At 44.0% G+C, this 21,625-nt stretch overlaps 1 protein-coding gene across 2 annotated transcripts in view; it reads right to left on the bottom strand.

Moving 5' to 3' along the window:
* MKNK1 (MAPK interacting serine/threonine kinase 1) overlaps positions 1-17,854 on the bottom strand; it is a 43,829-nt gene extending 25,975 nt beyond the window's left edge. Inside the window, exons 1-2 of one of the 2 annotated variants that reach the window (XM_081086674.1) lie at positions 17,731-17,854; positions 5,007-5,195 (exon numbers count right to left, since the gene is read on the bottom strand). The gene's annotated coding sequence lies outside the window, so the exon portion shown is untranslated. The remainder of the gene's footprint in view (positions 1-5,006; positions 5,196-17,730) is intronic. The other variant, XM_081086675.1, reaches the window with a different exon arrangement.
* Positions 17,855-21,625: the final 3,771 nt, after the last annotated feature.

Genomic DNA, 21,625 nt, shown 5'->3' with positions numbered 1-21,625 from the left:
TCTCTGCTCCCCAACCCTGCTGGAAACTATTAGAGCACTGATTTTATGTGGCCTTGAGAGCTCCCCGAAGTTCCTAAAGGTCAGGACTGCCACCTGTTCGTTCACCTCTGCATCTCCTGAAGTCAGACATACTAGTACACCAGCCATCAGAGAACATGCACTGAAATGAAAATGATATAAAATGATGCACATATGAGGTGTTAGGTATAGTGCATGTTACCCAGGCCCTTTAAGTAGAAGTGCACATACTGAAAGAAATTTGGGTACATGTTTGCCTTTCAGACAACACAGTTTTATGAATTCCCTGATAAACTTCCTCTCAAAAAGAGTGCTATGAAACTCAAAAGGTTTTGAACTTTCTAGCCGTAGCTACAGGACTGGGCAATGTGCCTGGTACTTCAGAGAAGGAAGTGAGCACTTCTTTTGTTTTCAGACTGAACCAGCTGGTGTGGAGGCTCCCGGCACTTCCACCGCCTCCTGCCCTTGCCTTCATCTTGGGCAGGGCTCGGTGGTCCACACTTGTATATTGGTGGAAGTGAGCTGGAAAGGAAGCACACTGCTGATAGGGAAGGCACATGGGCTTGGCATCAGGAGAACAAACTGAGTCCTGATTCAGATGGTACCAGACATAGTACCAAGGCCAAGTTACTTCACCTCTTAGAGTCTCAGTTTCCTCATCTACAGGATAAGTTTAAAAATAATGCCTTTAAAAGTTTAAAAGTAAAAATTATTACTTTTTATGCCATTATTATCTCAGTCACATTTTATTTTTCAATAAAAGACACAAATTTCCTCCAATGCACATTGAAATTTTGAAGCTGATTATACATTTTAAAAAATCATATCTAGATTTCTCTGTATTGAAATTCAACATTTGGTGAAGAAAAAACATTTCAGGAATATTGGTGCCAACCTGAAGATATTTTTATAATCTTGACAAACAACAAATGCTACTTCAATTCTTATCTTTTTAAGTGCTATTTTTTAAAAGAAAAAAATATTGTAAAAACAAAACAATGCACTGAAAATTCAAGCCTGAGAGACACCAGGTTAAATTCTAGCTCTCTGCATGAGCTTTGGCAAGTTGCTTAGCTTCTCTGACTACCAGCGTCTTCATAAACAAAATGAGGTCACAGTAAGGCCTAGGCTGCTTATATCACGAGGCTGTTATGAGGATCAAATAAGAATCTACACACATACTGTATTTATTAAGCACCTACTAACTGTCCAGTGCTAGACAGTGAGAACACAAGAGAAGACATAGTCTCTGCCCTTATGGAATTTAAATCCACTGACATGTAAAACAATTTCAATACAGTGGGACAAGTGCTGTGACAGGGAGTACCAAGTGCTGTGGAGCAGAGAGAGGCATCTAACTCAGTCTGGTAACTACAGGAAGGGATAGCTAAGCTGGCACCTGAAGGAGGAGTGGGAACTGGCCAAGATGGGGGCTGGGGAGAGAGACAGAGGAAGAGCACGTGCTAAGGCCTGAAGGAGAGGCAGTATGGCCGATTAGTGCTGGAGCAGAGGGTATGTGGGGGAGTGATGGCAAATCAGCCAAAGGAGTGAGCAGAGGCAGAGCATGTGCAGTCTCACCATCAGAGTATTATCATCATCGTCAATCATAATGAATGTGTCTAGTCCTAGACGTAAGTTTATCTTGTTTTATCCATTAAAATAAGAGTAGGGCCCAGCCGGTGTGGCTCAGTGGTTGAGCATCAACCTATGAACCAGGAGGTCATGGTTGGATTCCATTCAGGGCACATGGCAGGCTCGATCCCCAATAGGGGGTGTGCAGGAGACAGCAAATCAATGATTCTCTCTCATCATTGATGTTTCTATCTCCCCCTTCCACTCTGAAATCAATAAAAATATATTTAAAAAATAAGAGTAGTAAAGCAAGTTCTCCCTTCTTTATAAAATCTGTTAGTCAACAAGTATTGATTGTACTCCTATGGTAACAGCTGTTAAAGATACAGATCCAACAACCAACCTGGCTCCTGCACAGGGAGAGCCCAGAGAACTCACAGAGCAGATGAAGAGTCTTACCCAGGGGGACTAGAAAGGCAAAAGATGTTCCTGACATGAAAGTACTGACCCACTGCTCTCCCCAAAGCTAACCCTAAGGCCCACCTTCTGAAAGAACTGTCATTTCTCTATGAAGTCTTATGAGCCACAACGCCCCCAAAGTCACCAGGTCTGCTCCATATTTTGGCAGAGCCTATAGAGAACTGACCAGCTCCTACATCTGGTATGTGATATTAGGTGATCATTTTCCCACCAAAAAGGAGACTTTGCTGGCTAACAGTTCGGCTAACTCAGCTCATGCTCCTCTCCCAACCACTCTAGAGTTCTTTTCAAGATCTAGGATTCACTCCTCTTCACATTCTTTAAGATTTACTTCCTTCTCTAGAAAGTCACAGAGAATTCTAGAGAAGCAATAGCAGTGAGAGCAAGCTGATGAGTATAATGATCAATTCAGCAGTTTTCTCAGTCATCAGCTGGCTGAGGGCCCCCAAGCAAATGGAAACTGAGAGAATGAAACTGAGGCAATGAAAGTAAGGGGGATGGACACTCTTAAGGAACAGCCCAAGACTAAGAAATGTGAGGCAGAGGAGGAGGCAATCAGGAGGAGCCTGGGGAGACTGAGCCCATAACATTTACTTCTCTGAAGCAGTAAAACAGCAATTAAAGTAAACACTACTACTACAAGTAGTTAGAGAACACACACGCTTATATGGTGCTTACCATATGCTAGGTAATGTTCTAAGCAATTTACAAATACCACATTTTACATGTACTAACTTATGTAATCTTCACAACTCTATGAGGTAAGTATCATTATTTGCACATTTTACAGATGAAGAAACTGAAGTACAAGGGGATGAAGTAATTTGCCCAGGGTCACATAGCTAGTGGTGGCAGAGCTAGGATTTAAATCTAGATAGTCTGGCTTAGAATTCAAACTTTAAATTATTACACTATATTTAAACCTTAATACTGAAAAGCAGAAGAGGGTAGCCAGTCAGAGCTGGCCAGACATCAACAAGAATGCTTTTATTTAGAAACTTTAACACAGATATTCCCTACTGGTATGCTATGAATGAGGTATGATACTTTCATCAGGCTAAACAATATAATTTTCTATGTGTGCTATGATGTCAAAAAGGTTGGTCATCACTGCTCTCACATAAAAGGGGTATATTATCGCCACTTTATCACTATTGTATTAATCTGAAACCTAATTTATCAGAAGTTTTTTCTTGCTCTGAGATAGCTTTGTATTCTGTGTTTTGGCATATTATGTAGGAAGAACTACAAACCAGTCCAACCACATTATTTCATGGCAGTTCTTGTATCAGGTACAAGGTTACATTCTTTTTCTGCCAGACCTAATAGTTGGCTTATTTGGTTCCTGATAATATCATTACTACATAGGGGACAAGGTCAAGGAAGGGGTACATTCAAACAGAAGCTAGTCAAATTTAACACATGATGGATAAGAGGAGGTACCTGTGAAATCAGCTCGATCAAAGGACAGTCTGTAAGTGTGATTCCAGGGGCAAAGGCATTTCACAGGTTTTCCCCAAGAGTCCTGTGTGTAGTAAGGCTGGACAGCATTATGCAGATTGCAGTGTCCCACTCAACTACAGTAAAAGAAGTATACAGCCTGCTAAGGTGCCAGCAAGGTGGTGATTCACAACAGGCCTTGAAATGGGCTGGGATAGTAAGATTCTCAGAGGCAAAAGGTCTAGATTCAGGCCCATCTTCTTCCCCTGCTCTGATACTGGGATCACAAGCAGCCTTCAAGAACTGTCACTGCATCTCCTGGTGGAAGGAATGACAAGAGAAAGGGCAAGAGGGGTAAAGAAAGTGTGTGTTTAAGACGTGGCAAACAGGAAAATAGAATTACCATATGATCCAGCAACTCCACTTCTGGGTATTTATCCAAAGAAAACAAAACACTAACTTGAAAAGGTATATGCATCTCCGTGTTCAATGCAATATTTACATTATTTACCAGTATAATAGCCAAGATATGGAAACAACCTAAAGTCCATTGATGAATGATTAGCACACACACACAATGGAATATGATTCAGCCATAAAAAGAATGAAATCTTGCCATTTGTGACAACCTGGGGAAGGCAAGGAAGGCCTATAACTAAGGAAGGGGTAGAAAAGAAGAGAAAGAAGCAGAACTGGTCCTGCTGAACAACAGGAGATGGAGTCAAAGACTATTCTCCCTCTGTGTCTAATCTCTCTACCCCCACTGCCTAGTATGGAGCCAGGCACAGAGGAGGACTCAATATATGTTTATTAACCAAAGTCAGAGAACCCTAAGAGCAGTAGGACCTTCAAAGAAGGGGAGAATTCAGGAAGGGAAGCTTATTGGGGATGGGGAGCCATGGAAGACAGTGTACTACTGGGAAGCTTCAGATGAAGGGTGACATAGCAGCAACGCATGAAAACTCACAGATCAGGCTAAGACCATTCTCACCTAGATATCATCTGACCCAATCTACAAATGAGGCATTATTTATAACTTGCCAGGCATGATAGAAACTCAGGTTAGAATGTTATACAGAACACTTCAAAAGGTCATCATATATGTAACTTATAAGTTAAAAAAAGAACTGAAAAGATACATCTCGAGTTATTTTAACAATGGTTACTTTGGGAGAATGAAATTGAATGAGTACAAAATTTTATTTTTTATACTGCTGTTGTATTTTATTTGATTTGATATAGTTGTTTTATAATGAAAAGTAAAATAAATAAATTTTACTTACTGCATGGTTTTCCTTATGAGCCTCTCTGCTATTATATTCTGGTAGAAATGTGCTCCCCCGTTTAAGTAACTGTCTTAGGCATGCCAGGCAGTCCAGCTAATCCTGGCTGCCTAACTGAATACTGAAATCTCTGACTGACTCCTTCCTCTGGAAATAGAGAATGGCAATCTAAAGCAATCTAAAAGTCTAAGTAAAATGTATAGCCAATCTTACCTGTAGGTTTGCTCAATTTTTAGAAAGCAAATCCTCTGTAAACTTGAAATTCCAGATAAAATAATGCTTCTGACAGGGGGTTGCTGTCTTCAGCCGCAGGAAGTGTTTCAATGGTCTCTGCAGGTAGCACGCATTCTTCAGTTCTCTGCTTCAGTTCAGCTTCTGCTTCATCAGGTCTGCCATGAAAACCTTTAAAAAGCAGAAATAGAAAGGATATCAAAATGCCGACTTTTTTGCCCTGGCCGGTTTTGCTCAGTGGGTAGAGCATCGGCTTGTGGACTGAAGGGTCCTGGGTTTGATTCTGGTCAAGGGCACATACCTGGGTTGCGGGCTGGATCCCCAGTGCGGGGCATGCAGGAGGCAGCCGATCAGTGATTCTCTCTCATCATTGATGTTTCTATCTCTCTCTCCCTTTCTCTTCCTCTCTGAATCAATAAAAATACATTTTTTAAAATGCTGACTTCTTTAAAAGAACCAAAGATAACGATCAACCTAAGTTTTCCCCAAACCTATGCATTACATCAGCAAGTAGATATACATAAAGCAATCACAGACTTCTCCAGTCTTTAAAATCAGACATTTGAGCATTTGCAAATGTTGAGATAAAGCATTTGAAGATTTAACAACTGTCTGAGTAAAAGTTTTAAGATTCTGTTTCCACTGTGGGATTCTAGAACCAAAAAGGCAAAACTAGACCTAGATGACAGATAGGGACACCTCTTCTTGCTGAGGAATCTCACATGGAAGGTAAAAGCTGATATTTCTCTATTGTCCAAGTCTGGAGACAGAAAGATAAACTAGATTCTGAGAGCAGCAGGTGGCATGAACAGGAACAAGGTTTTATGCCAAATGCATAATTATTGCTAGTTTTCTATGTGATGGCTTCATGGTCTGTCCACTGCTATTTTTAATCTCATGGCTCTAGCTATCATGTGTCAAGGTAGATTTGTGAATTTCTCTACAACTTGAATGTGTACTTCCCCCTTTTTCCAACGAAAAAGCTCTGGAAAAGCAATTTCAATCTGAATTCTGGGAATCTTGTGCCAAACTTTCTAAAAAGGTTTTCTAACTGGAAGCCAGATGTGTTTCGCCATTTCCTCAAATCATGTGTCCCAAACTGAACTCACCCCAACCCCACCCACCGCCTCCTTCCTCCTTTCCCTTCTTCTCTATCAGATTATATCATCCTGCCAGTCACCCAGCAACAGAACCTTTAAATCATTTCTAATGTCTCTTTCTTTCGCAATCTTATAAGCTCCAAATACTCACACTGTCAGGCTTTCCCTCAGCCTGTTATGTAGCTCTTTGAAGAATAGCACCTATTCTTTCTTCAGGGCCCATCACAAATTACTTCATCCAGCATTTAATCAAACCCACAGTATACTATTAAAATACTTAGAGCTAGCTATACACATGCTTATGTGGCTCTCCCACTAGGCTACAAACTCCTCAAAGGCACAGACATATCTTTTTCATCTACATATTTCCAGCATCTAACACAGTACCTGGCACACACACACACACACACACACACACACACACACACACGACTAGTAAATATCTGAATGAATTACTTTATCCATGAAATATTTGTTTATTGTGCAACAGAGAATGTTAGCACATAGAATAACCCCTCCTATTTGTGCCTTTTATTCCTGAACAAATCTCTGTGACCCAATGAAACTATTTCCAGGGCCCAAAGAAGCTCTCTCCTTGTGGGCCACACACTTCCAGAGACAGCCTTGAACTTCAACTCTTTGCCTTTAGTCTTGTCACAATATTAAACCCCCGTGTTCCTTCCTTCTTGTTGCCTATAGTAGGGGTTGGCAAATTTGTTCTGTAAAGGAGCGGGTAGTAACTATTTTAGACTTTCTGTGTTAGATGGTCTCTGTCACAACTATTTAATTTTGCCTTTATAGAGAAAAAGCCACCATAGACAACACGTAAATAAATGATTGTGCCTATATGTCAATAAATATTTATGGATACTGAAACTTGAATTTTTCTTTTTTAAAAACTCTTTATTATTGAGATTACAAATGCCCCCTTCCCCTCCCCCCATTATTCCCCTCTACCTCATTCCCGCCCCACCCCAAGCCTTAGGTCTGTGTCCATAGGTAATGCATATACTAGTATACATATAAGATCTTTGGTTAATCTCTTCCCACACCCACTTCGCCCCTTCTCTCTGAGATTCATTAGTCTATTCCATGTTTCCATTCCTCTGATTCTATTTTATTCATCGGTTTATTTTGTTCATTAGATTTCTTGCTTATTTTGATTTTTAGTTTCATTTGTTGATAGATATGTATTTATTGCCATTTTATTGTTCATATTTTTACCTTTTTCTTCCTCTTCTTAAAGAATACCCTTCAACATTTCATGTAATATTGGTTTGGTGGTGATGAACTCCTTTAGCTTTTTCTTGTCTGTGAACCTCTGTATCTGACCTTCAATTCTAAATGATATCTTTGTTGGGTAGAGTAATCTTGGTTGTAGGTTCTTGCTATTCATCACTTTGAATATTTCTTGCCATTCCTTTCTGGCCTGCAAAGTTTCTATTGAGAAATCAGCTGATGGTCATATGGGCGCTCCCTTGTAGGTAACTAACGGATTGAAACTTGAATTTTCATGTCACAAAATATTAATATTCTTTTGATTCCCCCTCCCCTCAACCATTTAAAAACATAAAACACATTCTTACCTATGGTTTATATGAAAACTGGTAGTGATCCAGAAATGGCCTATAGTCAAGTTTGCCAACCCAGCTTATTTCCCCTCCTTACAATTCTATTCCTCTACATACACACATATACCCACACGCACACACACACATGCACACACATGTAGGTCTACAGTAAAAACAACCCTTAGAATTCCTTTATAGATTTTGTGTTATTCTGCTGTTTAGAGCCACAGTAGGGCTGGGGAGGTAGGAAGCACATGGGTTTTCAATGGGCTTTCGAGTCATTAGGATCTAGATTCAGATTCTGGCCTTACCGTATACTAATGAAGTAACCCTGGACATAATGCTCAACCCCTCTCATCATCTATAAAATAGGGACAATAACATCTATAACACAGAGTTGCTGTGAGAATTAAATGAGCTAATATATATCCAGTTCACGGCACAATGCCTGGCATAGAGTAGGTGCTCAATAAATAGTAACTATTATTCAAACTTGGGATATGGCTTGCCAGATTGTGGCCTTGGAAAGTCCTCTGTAAACCACAACTGGGCACCATGTAGGAATAAACTGTTAGCAAAGTACAAAGGCAAAGAGATAGAATTTGGAAGTTTTCAAATACATGATACAGGTTCCAAGTGCTTGGTTGGTCCTGATTCCTTCTGGCAACATTCCAAATTCCTTTGAGCCTCTCTTCCTCCCCAGTGAGAACATGACTCTGACAATGCCTGCATCTTCTTAACATTTCTTACCAAATACCCAGATGAGCCCTGAAATCCTCTCCTCATTCTTGTATTCTTCTTGGTATAGGGCTGGGGAAGGGTGAATGTGGCCAGATCAAACCTACACAGATTGGCCTGCCACTGGGTCTTATATAGGTTGGACACCCAATTCTCTCTCAATTCTTCATAAGGTTTTTGCTGTATAGGGAATGAAATTTCTCCAGAGCTTAAGAACTAGTTTTTCTGTAGAAGTTTCAGAGCAAAACAACAACAAAAACACACCAAGTATATAAATAGGGGTTCAATCATATCACTTTCTTTTTTTCAAGGTGTAACCATTTTATTTTTTTTCTTTATTGATTAAGGATTACATATGTGTCCTTTTCCCCCCATTTCCCCCTATCCCCCCACTCATGCCCTCACCCGCCTGTTGTCTGTGTCCATTGGTTAGCTTATATGCATGCATACAAGTCCTTCAGTTGATCTCTCCCACTTACCCTCACCCTCCCCTACCTTCCCTCTGAGGTTTGACAGTCTGATCGATGCTTCTTTGTCTCTGGATCTGTTTTTGTTCATCAGTTTATGTTGTTCATTATATTCCATAAATGAGTGAGATCATGTGATATTTATCTTTCTCTGACTGGTTTATTTTGCTTAGCATAATGCTCTCCAGTTCCATCCATGCTGTTGCAAATGGTAAGAATTCCTTCTTTTTTACCACAGTGTAGTATTCCATTATGTAGATATACCACAGCTTTTTAATACACTCATCTGCTGATGGACACTTAAGCTGTTTCCAAATCTTAGCTATTGTAAATTGTGCTGCTATGAACATAGGGGTGCATATATCCTTTCTAACTGGTGTTTCTGGTTTCTTGGGATATATTCCTAGAAGTGAGATCGCTGGGTCAAATGGCAGTTCCATTTTTAGTTTTTTGAGGAAATGCCATACTGTTCTCCACAGTGGCTGCACCAGTCTGCAGTCCCACCAGCAGTGCAGGAGGGTTACTTTTTCTCCACATCCTCGCCAGCACTTGTCGTTTGTTGATTTGTTGATGATAGTCATTTTGACAGGTGTGAGATGGTACTGCACTGTCGTTTTGATTTGCATCTCTCAGATGATTAGTGACTTTGAGCATGTTTTCATATATCTCTTGGCCTTCTTTATGTCTTCTTTCAAAAAGTATCAATGGAATAGAACAGAGAACCCAGAAATTGACCCAAACCACTATGCTCAATTAATATTTGATGAAGGCAGCAAGAACATACAATGGAGTCAAGACAGTCTCTTCAATAAATGGTGCAGGGAAAATTGGACAGATACATGCAAAAAAAAATTAAACTAGACCACCAACTTACACAATCCACAAAAATAAACTCAAAATGGATAAAGGACTTAAACATAAGATGGGAAATCATAAAAATAATCCACAGGCAGCAAAATCTCAGACATATGCCAAAGCAATTTCTTCACTGATACAGCTCCTAGGGCAATGGAAACTAAAGAGAAAATAAACAAATGGGACTACACCAAAATAAATAAATTTGCAATTAGGTTTGCTAATTTGCATGCTGCCTCTCCTTCAGACTTTTAGATTGCTTTAGGTTGCCATTCTCTATTTCCAGAGCAAGGAGTCAGTCAGAGATTTCAGTATTCAGTTAGGCAGCCAGGATTAGCTGGACTGCCTGGCATGCCTAAGACAGTTACTTAAACGGGGGAGCACATTTCTACAGAATATAATACTCGAGAGGCTCATAAGGAAAACCATGCAGTAAGTAAAATTTATTTATTTTGCACAGCAAAAGAAACCATCAACAAAATAACAAGAAAGCCCACTGCATGGGAGAACATATTTGCCAATGTTATCACCGATAAGGGTTTAATCTCCAACATTTACAGCAGTGGTTCTCAACCTTCCTAATGCCCCAACCCTTTAATACAGTTCCTCATGTTGTGGTGACCCCCAATTTCATTGTTACAAATTGAACATAATTAAAGCATAGTGATTAATCACAAAAACAATATGTAATTATATATGTGTTTTCCGATGGTCTTAGGCGACCCCTGTGAAAGGGTCGTTCGACCCCCAAAGGGGTTGCGACCCACAGGTTGAGAACCGCTTATTTACAGGGAACTCATACAACTTAACAAAAGGAAGATAAACAACTCAATCAAAAAATGGGCAATGGACCTACATCATATCACTTTCAAGACAGAAAACATCAAGGGTGAGCAGATAAAACTAAGGCTTGTGGTATCTCTGTCCTTGGTCCAAAAAGCCCGATTTGAGCCTTTCACTTCCTCGCTCCAACACCTCCAATGAGTGTCCCCTGCTTCTGGGATCCTAAGCTCCTGTGCTGCCACTGAGGGCCTCCACAAACTTGCCCCAGACCATCCATCCTGCATTCTGTCTTACTACTCCTCTACTGAAGTCTTGACTGACAGTCCAGGCAAAATAGACTGTTTCTATGGAACTGCCCTCAACAATTTCCAGCTTCCCACACGTGTACATAATTCAATCACCTATAACATTTTATTGCACATCTCCCCCTAGACTGTGAGTTAGGGACAGGACAGAGACTATTTCTGATTTCTTTCTGGTCCCCTATACCTAGCACAGGGCCTGGCACACGGCAAACACTTAATAAATAGGAATAAATGAATGGAAACACCTAAAGTTACTCTTTCCTTAAAGTGTTTTAGTTGGACTTTTATTAGCAGACTAAGTATAGTCTGGGTTATAGCCAAGAAGCAGAAAAACCGAAGAGAAAGAAAAGAAGCATGACCAATGAGATCCAAGCAACGGAAAATAGGTTTTAAGAGTAAGGTAAAAGAAACCAGGGCTGTTTAGCCTGGAGAAGAGAAGATGAGACCTAACTCGATTTTGGCTTTAAGTGCACAAAAGGTTCTCATGAGAAAATCTTGACCTCATCCTCCCTTTATAATCAGAAGAAACTTTTCCATATTCATGGAAAATGGAACAAGAAGAAATGGCTTAAGTTAATGCCAGGGGGGTTTAAGGAGGAGAGAGAGGAAAACCAAATTAGGCACCACTTTTCCAGAGACATTGTTATTGTACTTTTTGGCAAGAGAATTGGAGTGTCTTACTTAGCACTTCTTTTGAAGGCTGTGCAAAAGGGAATAAATATGCTGCTCTGTTTCTGTTTACTATGGAGAGAGGTGGGAAAGACACAAGTCAGGTAAGATTTTCTAATGAGCCAAAGACTTTTTTTCCCAATATATTTTTATTGATTTCAGAGAAGAAGGGAGAGGGAGAGAGAGAAACATCAATGATAAGAGAGAATTATTGATTGGCTGCTTCCTGCAAGCCCCCAACTGGGGATTGAGCCCTCAACTCAGGCATATGCCCTTGACTGGAATCCAACCCATGACCTTTCAGTCCACAGGCTAATGCTCTATCCACTGAGCCAAGCTGGCTAGAGCAAGCCAAAGACTTTTTATTGACCCTTTTCCTACAGGCACTTTTTTTCATGTCATGCTTTGCAATCCTGTGATGGAACAATCTAGCATTTCAAAGTTTCCTGATGGGGCAATGGAAAGAAAGAGAAGGCAACAATAGCACAGTAAGACAGGGATAATGCCCTAATATATATATATACTTTCTATAAAAACAATATCTAACTGGACATTAATAACGATTATTAATATTATTACTATTAAAGCTAATATTCATTGAACACCTACTATGTGCCAGACACTGTGCTAAGTGGTTAACATAACTTATCTGAATCCTCATAATAACCCCATGATATAGACAATATTTGTATCCCTATTCTACAAAGGAATAAACTAAGACCCAAGAAGGTTAAATAACTTGCCCAAGTCACATAGCTAGCAAGTGATAGAGCCTGGACTAAAACTCAGGCAATATGACTCTAGAGGCAATATAACTCTAGAGACAATATGACTTTAATAAACGAGGCATGCGGCCCTGCCAGCCACAAGTTTGATATGCTTGCTCTAGAGCAGCGGTTCTCAACCTGTGGGTCGCGACCTCTTTGGGGGACACAGGGGTTGCCTAAGACTATCGGAAAACACATATATAATTACATATAGTTTTTGTGATTAATCACTATGCTTTAATTATGTTCAATTTGTAACAATGAAATTGGGGGTCACCACAACATGAGGAACTGTATTAAAGGGTTGCGGCATTAGGAAGGTTGAGAACCACTGCTCTAGAGTCTATATACCTAACTACTATATCTCTATATAAGAAGGCTGAGAGGCTAGAATTTAAACGCTTGAGTCTCTGGATCCAGGTTCATATTCTCAGCTACTTACTTATACTGCCCCAAGTCAGGAAGAGCAATGTAACACATGAATGGCATTAGCAAGAGAAGAGATTTCAGAAGTGAAGCAAAATACCCCCCATATTACAGAGAAAGAAGCTGACATTGAGGACTCACAGGTTACAATGAGCAGAATCAAGGCTTGAATGCCAGCCTTTTGACTCCAAGTGTAGTCCTCTTTCCTCCATTATAGAGTCTTGTCTAATTTGAGGGTGAGAAAATGAAGGAAAACTATGTGCCAAATCAGTCCCCGCCTAGGCACTTTTGTAATGAACTGTTAATCTCACATTAGAAACTATGTCTGAACTATAAGGGTGCCGGAAGTCTCTATAAATGGATTCTAAGATCCTACTAGCTAAGAATGGCAATACACTGATTTATGGTACTGCAGGAGCTGCCATAATGCTCACATATTACGCCAATCAAGCAGCCCTAGACCAGGCATTTTCCATAGTAGGTCAGTGGTTAACAGTTTAAGCCTGAACTGAACTATGTCAACAGCCTCCTCATCCATGACCCCATTCTGGGACCTGCCTTGCTCTAGTCTGGCCTCCATTCTGCAGCCACAATAAACAGAGTCCTAGTCATGGCCTGCAGAGCCTTGCAGCACAATGGAAAGAAGGACAGGGGTCTTTGAATCTAATACTCATAAGTGTGGACCAAGTTCTGCCACCTACTAGCCACCTGCCCTTGGGCAAGTCACTTCAATCTTTCTGAGGTTTGGTTACTTCATCTTTAAATTGGAGATAAATATCCCCATATTACAGGGTTATGAGGACTAACTAAATTATAGTGTGTAAAGCATCTAACATATTGCAAGCCGTAAAACAGAGCAGACACTCGGTAAATGTTAGTGTTCGTCTCCCCACTCCCTTCTCTACATTTTGAGCACAAAGCACCATTTCAACTAATTTCCACTCCTCACCACCTCACCAACTCCATTCCTCTCCCCCAACACACACGCGCGCGCGCACACACACACACACACACACACACACTCATTTCCACCTCTAGGCCACGATTCAAACTGCTCCTTCTCAAGGAATTAACTTCCTCCAAGGCCCACCATAAATTTTCCACCTTTAGGAATCCTTCTCTAGACCCCCTTTGTTCGTGTTGGGATTGATTATTCCTTCTTCCAAACTCCCACTTTGTTTACATTTTTTACTACATTTACCATAGTCAGCCTGATTTTAGTTATTTATGTACTTATCTATCTTCCCAACTACACGAGGGAGAAGGCTCTAAGAAGAAAACTACTTATACAGGACAGGAAATATGAGGTTTTCCTGTGTATATTTCTCAATACCAGGGTCTTGTACATAGCAAGACCTCAATATTTATTTATTGAATTGAATCTTGACTGAGAATCTTTACAGAGAGGATCCTGGAGTGAGTTTACTCTAAAGTTCTACATTTACTGCCTGATTTGCTAGACATGCAATTTTTTTATATATATATATATATATTTCTTTATTGATTTCAGAGAGGAAGGGAGAAGGAGAGAGAGATAGAAACATCAATGACAAGAGAGAATCATTGATCGGCTGCCTCCTGCACACCCCCACTGGGGATTGAGCCCACAACCCAGGCATGTGCCCTTAACCAGAATCGAACCTGGGACCCTTCAGTCTGCAGGCTGACGCTTTATCCACTGAGCCAAACCAGCTAGGGCAAGACATGCAATTTTTAAAAAAATATATTTTATTGATTTTTTTACAGAGAGAAAGGGAGAGGGATAGAGAGTTAGAAACATCGATGAGAGAGAAACATCAATCAGCTGCCTCCTGCACACCTCCCACTGGGGGTATACCTGCAACCAAAGTACATACCCTTGACCAGAATCAAACCCGGGACCCTTCAGTCCGCAGGCTGATGCTCTATCCACTGAGCCAAACAGGTCAGGGCTAGACATGTAATTTTAATTCTAATGTTCCTAAACTAAGATCCACTAATACCCATGTCAGCACACTTTATTCCTTTAACCATTCTCTCAACACACTCTGGACTCCTTTCAAGAATCCCTCCTGGATATGGATAGACATTGCTGGGAGGACGGCACTCATTCACAGAGTAGGGTGATGTGGGAGCAAGCTCTTTGGTGAACTGTTGCCCCCAACTGGTTAGGACATGACTACCATTAAAACCATATTAAAAACCAGGGTTGTGGATCCTCAAGTAGATCTGGATTATTTCTACCTGCTTTAGTTTCCAAATCTATAAAACAGAGTTTCGAAATGTTACAGATAAAGCACTTAAAACATCTGCCACATAGTAAGCGCTCAATAAATGTTAGATATATTAACAATGTAGCAGACTGGAAAAAACAAAGAGCCAGGACTTCACTTCCAGCACTATTCCCACCACTGACTGGTTCCCTGTGCAATCTTGATCGAGTCCTCTGCCCTCTAGGTCTTTCCCAATCTGTAAAAGTAGAGAGATAGAACCAGAGGATTCCCATGCTCCTTCTACCTTCAACGATGTATAGTTCCCTGTGAACAACAAAGAGCCTTCTGTTCCATATGCTGAAGCTGTTTGCAAGGGAACACGTGAATGTGTAGCTGCTGGTTCCCAGATGGGAAGAGCCAAGGACAGGGCAACCGATTAGGAAACCACCTGTGCACTTTCCCCTTTGTGAGCTATACATATCATACGCAGTGCAGGTCCCTGGAGAGAGCACCACCTCCTTTCCAACAAAACTTACTGTGAAGGCAAGACAAGAGCCTGAAAACAAGAGCAGCAACGAAGCGTCCTCTTCTGTGCAGAATACCTGCACCTTCTTGCCTTTGATGCCTGTAATTGGGGCATAATCAATCTACACCGGGCTCTCCTTGGGCACATCTTCTCTTGAAGGAAAAACACAAAGGCCCACTCTGAACCCGAAAGCTCATAAAACAAAAACCAAAGCAAGTAAATAAAAAATGTCACTGACTCATTCAGCCACACACACAGCAGAGGCCTACTCTGTACCAGGCAGAGGAGGGATGAAACAGACATGGTCCCCTGCCACCAATGTACTCAGAGTACATATGGGGTGACAGACCTGAAGGCAGACAGCGAACAGAGTTATAGTCGAGCTGTGGCCTCTGCTACAGAAGACAGGAAGGGGACACCTAATCCAGCAGGGGCATCAGGGAAACTTCACTGACAGGTCACATGGGCCTTGAAAGATGAGAGGGAAGAGGGGACTCCTGGAAGAGGGAATACAAGCAAAGGAACATTCAGGGAGGGTGTGGGCAGCACAAAGTAGTTTGTTTTGACGGGGTCACAGGGAGCAAGACAAGGGGAAACAGAAGAGAAGTTTTGGAAGAGATTACAGAGGAACTTGTGTATGAGGCTGAGGAGTCCAAACTCTATCCCAGCGGTTCTCAACCTGTGGGTCGCGACCCCTCTGGCGGTCGAACGACCCTTTCACCGGGGTCGCCTAAGACCATCCTGCATATCAGATATTTACATTACGATTCATAACAGTAGCAACATGACAGTTATGAAGTAGCAACGAAATAATTTTATGGCTGGGTCACAACATGAGGAACTGTATTTAAAGGGCCAGAAGGTTGAGAACCACTGCTATATACAGTAGGCAACGAAGCCCACCAAGGTTTCTGAGCAGAGATAAAAAATGATGAGAACAGTGTCGCAGGAAGATCATGCGGGCACCCATAAAGAGGATGCAAAAGGAATCAAGTTAGGAGACTACGATGAGACCACATAGCAGAAGCAGGTGCAGGAGCCCAACTGCTCCCGTTCACAGAGCGTCTCTCCGCCACCGTCCAGCTTCATGCAGTCCGACCTCGGGAGGTGCTCACTTGCCAGGCCCTCTGGCCCTCACAATCTTCTAGGGAACTAGAGTAACGGGCCTGCCAATCAAAGTCAAGAACCCAGCCAAACTTCTGGGTCACAGGAAGGGAAGAGCTGACGTGGGATAAGTTGGCCCCAATCTTCAGCTGGCCCGGCTCCATAGAAAAACCCAGCCGCCGCTCTGCCCTTGACATCACTCCAGCCTAGCTCTCTTGGGAGGGGCTGAAGCTAAGGGCAGTGGGGCCCAAAGCACCTGGCCAAGGGCTAAGGAGCCAGTGAGACAACTGCCCAGCGTGGCACTTGGCACAAGGGCAATGGCTAGCAAGCATTCGCTCCTTTCCCATCCTACAAGGTCAGAGCCCAGAGCCACCTATAGACCCCACTGAGGTGTCAGGACCTAGGTCACCTCAACTCTCCCCCAGGGCCTCTCTAAATACCCCAGTCCAAAATGACCGAGCTCATAAATCACACCCATTTCATGACAGGTGCCATGCTAGGTGACACGCGGAATTCTGTTCACCTTTCCCAATGACCCTACTTTGCCCTTTTTATGCAGGAGACAGCAAGGTGCTGCGAGGGGAAATGACTTGCCCGAGGACACACAGATAGAAGTGCAGAGCTGAGGTCTGAACCCAGGACTGCCCGACCCAGCGCCACGCACTTCCAACGCTGCCCCCGTCCTGATCCTGGCCACCTGAGGACAGGTCGCCTGGAAAGTCCCTCCCTCAGGGGAGAGATGGCACCGGCACTGTGCTCTCTCCTCCAGGCACAGCGACCGCGCATGTCAGGAGCTTTTCAATGAAAACAGTTAACTTTAAAATATGTTGGACCAAGATATTAGAAATTCCTCACACGAAAAATGACTCATGATGTGGGACCGCCTGAGCCTCGAACCCAGCCATATAGCTAGCAGGACTCCGTCTCCAATTGGCCCATACTGAGCTCCGACCTCGGACACCTGCCACACCGCGGCCGCGACCCGAGGCACAGGCCAAGCCCGACCGGGACCCACGCCGCACCCCGAGCTCCTCACGGACGGAGCCCTGAGAGGACCCTAAAAAAGCGTCCCCTGGGCTGACACCCGCAGCACAATCGGGTCGTGACCTCGGACCGTCCTGAAGGTCCTGATTTCTCCGTCCCAGGGCATGAACTCACGCGCAGACACGCCCTCCCCAGACCTCATTTCACTCGCAGGGATACCTCGCTGTCTTGTCTTCCCCTCAGCGGACTCGCCACGGAACCGGTCGCGTTCCCCCTCCAGCAGATCTCTCTGCTGAGGACGCGGAAGAGGCGGTGCTAGACCCGAGGGGGCGGGCCCGACCGCAGAGGAGCGCGGGGGGGCGGACCTGCGCCTGCGCCCTGACGGCTACGCCCAGGGAGAGGGTGGGGCGAGCTTAGTAAACTGCGCAGGCGCGATTGAGAGGGGCGGGGAGATTGCGGGGAAGTGGGTGGGGCTTAGCTCCTTTGAAGCTCAAACTTTTCGAGTGAACTTTGAGAAGCCTGGGAAGCGCCAGGAGGGAGGAGGCCAGGAAGCATCAGGTGTCATTAACATTTACCGAGAGCTTCTGCATGCCAAGAAGGAATTTTAAAAATGTCTTTTACGTATGGGGATAGGCTGCCTGTCTTTTCTAAAATGAGAGCTAATTCTGTAAAATTTCTTAAAAGGTTTGGCTGCCTATACTTTCACGATGAGAGTTTCTCCTTTAGTAAAGCATTCCCCCGGTAGTTCAAAATAAAAAGACTTAAAAGCTCATTTCTTGGAGAAAACTAACTGCAAATATATTGATATTTCAGCCAACCCCAGGTCCTCTCCCAAGATACAAGTGTGATGAGATAATGAGAATGCTGAGTTGGGTTTGATTCAGGTCCTGACTCTGTGTTTCCTCTGTTGTGAAATAGAAGTAAATATCCCGTCTCTTCCTGACTCAGGATTGTTATGAGCCTCTTGGACTTCCTTCCCATCATCCATCTGAAAAACATGAATTCCCTTTCCCCTTCTAAGCCCAGTCTTCTCATCTGTATGATGGAAGGAGGTCTGGAACATTGGAGAACATTCAGGGCTTTGCTAGATTTCCCCGTGTAGGTGAAGGAGGGATTCTTCTCCCACGCGTCTGTATTCAGTCACTTCCAGAATCTCTCAGTCCAACCTGGAGGCCCCTGTGGATCCTGATCTCTCCCATCATCGCCTTCTGGGCCCATCAAGCTTCATGTGCTCAGAGGCCATGCTGGCCTGTTCCCCTCTGTTCCTTGAATGTCTCAATAACCAGCTGCCCCTGAGCCACTCAGGCCTATGTTCCAATCCAAGTGCTCAGAATTGCTATGTCCTCCATATGGCAACCAAGTTCATTAACACAGAGAGGAAGGCTCTGGGAAACTCACAGGAGGAAGGGCTCCCCCAAATCAGGTGGAGCTCCAGCCATGCTTGTGGCTCCCTTTACTACACTACATACAGCTCCCCGGCGAAGGGGAAGGGGAAGTGGCAGCAGGAAACCTCGAAGAAAAGGCTGCAGTATTCATGAGGGCCAGGGGTGGTGGGGCAGCCTTTACTCAATAGGTGGATGCTCTGCTCCAAGGTGGGGAGAATGGCTCACTTTCTTTTTCACTGCTCCAAATAGCTTTGTGGGTCCAGGAAAATAAAGGCTTCAACAGCCTGGCTGCCCAAACTGTCCCTCTGCCCCTAATACATTGCCTCTCCCAGCACTCTCTCATGCAAAGTTTTGCCCTATGGATTGGGAGAGGGGGCTTTTCTCTCTTCTGTCTCCTCCTTCCTCTCTACCTCTGTCTAGTCTTCTCTAAGCATCCCTCTCTGAATTTCTCAAAGCAGTTTTGTGATGGCTTGTAAGGAGCAGGCCTTGGTCACACGGTTCTGAGATTAATTTATCCTCACGGCCATGGTGTATTTCAAAACAACTATAATCTCAGAATCTGAACTTCCTAGGGGTCCGAGCTCTCCAGCAATTGAGGAGGTAGCGAGTGACCTTTCACAGGAGGTGTGCAAGCAGAGCCACCTTTTAGAATGCTGGACTTGGGCTTCCTCTGGTGAGCCAGAAGAAGGGGCAGCAGAGTGGAGGGCCTTACAGATTCTAGAGCAGTGAAAGGGGGGATACTGGGCACCAAAAGGAAGCTAGGCAGCTACCCAAAGACAAACTGGATTCAACAAGCTATTGGATATCAAGCATTTAGAACTGTACCTGACACATAATATTAGCTATTATTGTTATCATTATGAATGATTCATAGACTGTGAATAATGAAGGAGCTTAGAATCAATAATTTCCTTGTATCTACTCCTGGTCATGAAATACTAGTAGATGGGGGAAATAGAGGTCTGGAGGGGCCTGCCATAAGTCAGGGGCTGGGCTGGGACTAGAAGCCAGACCTCTGCCTCCCAGGGGAGCTGCTGCACAGAGCCAGGCTCCTCCTTAGGCAGAGGGAGGGCTCTTGGCGGGCCTTTGCTGACTCTTAAGAACCAAGCTGTTTCCAATTCATCTGGGCAGTTGAGGGTAAGGGACAGTGGAATGAAAGCAAGACCTGAGCTTAGAGACTCAGGTGTCTCCTGGGGAATAAGCTCAGGAGTCAGCCCCACGTCCAGCTGCCCCAGCAGCATTTTCTTGAGAAGGGCTTCCTCTGCTGTGATTAGGGTTAGCATTGTTTCTGCCCCGTTCCTTATCCCATTCGCTCCAATAAACCACCCACATTAAGGGGGTGAGAACAGCCAGTGCCAGATGTCCTAAGCTGAAATAAGTAAAGAATCTTCCAAGAAGAGACTGAGCTCCCCCAAAGGCAAGGGCCAGTCCTCCCCACTCCCAGGATCCTAGCCTTGCCCAGGAATTCTAGGTTCAGCATTCTCAGAGCCCTGGGAAAACCTTGGTGTCTCCACCCTGGAGAGCTGGGCCAGACATGACCATGCCAGCCAGCACTCCTTATGGCCGGGGACAAAAATCCCTCCCTGCCCCATTCTGGCCCAGTTCCTTCCACAGTCTGCCCAAGAGCCATGTGGCACCCAGACCACAGCTTCCCACCAGCACTGCTTTAGTTTGCCTCCTTTATTTTACCAAAAATAACAACAATAAAGTCTTCCCTCTGTTTCACAAAAATAGATTTCCCCCCCTTCCCTCCCACCCCTCCCACCCACCTCACCCCCTTCTTCAATCAGCACCGGCCATAGCCACGGCCTAGAATCTATCTTACCATCCACTGTCCCTGGGAGAATCTTTGACACCTCCCTTCCCCTCTCACTCCAGAGCCTTTGGCAAAGCTGCAGGGCCAGTGTTGCTTCCCTTAGGACCTTCTCTGGAGGCAGCAGCCCCAGTCCAGTGGGCTGACTCCAGGAGCCCCATCTGCTTCCCCAGAGATCAGGCAGCTGCTGGGTCATGGAGAGGGGCATGAGTTTGGAGGTTTGGCTCAGCAGATAGCCCTGGCAGGCCTGAGGGAAGGTGGGGCACACTGACATCAGGCTAGAAATCCTTGCTCAAAGCAGGAACAGTTGTGTCCTGGAGAGGGGCTGTCAAACCCTCATTCCATGTGCTTCTCCTTCAGCTCCACAAAGCCTTGCCGTGAGGCCTAGAACAGCTTCTCCTCCTGGCTTCAGGGTCCTCTTATGTACGTGGAGGATTCTGTGAGTGAGACTAGATGCTCCTCAGGTCTTTTCTGGCTCTCCTTCTGGCCTCCCAGTGTGGAGGGCTCTGGGAAGGGAGGGCCCTGTCCCTGCCTCAATTTCCTCACCTGTGGGTCTGCACACATGGCTGGGCATGGGAGTGCTGAGTAACGGAGTACTGAATGAACATCCCAGTTTCTCTGGGAACAGCTGTGCTCTGAGAGCCAACCAGCTGGAATGTCTCAGGATGGTTGAAAGGAGGCAAGTGCTTGAAGGATGGGGTTTCTCCAAGCCTGGAAGAGTGCATTCACTAGCCCCGTGGTTCTTAATGTCCTAGGATGGGAGACAAGACTCCAGAATTTCTCAATTCAAGTTCTACTAGATCCTTGGGTTGGATTATTATCCTGTGCTGGGCTTCAGATGCTGGGAGTCAAGTGTAGATTCTAGAAGCTAGATTGGAGTATGTGATTCCCAATTTAAGCACCAGAGGACCATTGT

This window comes from Myotis nattereri (assembly GCF_964212035.1).
Source record: "Myotis nattereri genome assembly, chromosome: 3".
NCBI classification, from domain to species: Eukaryota; Metazoa; Chordata; class Mammalia; order Chiroptera; family Vespertilionidae; genus Myotis; species Myotis nattereri.
This window is presented reverse-complemented; position numbering and strand designations above follow the sequence as displayed.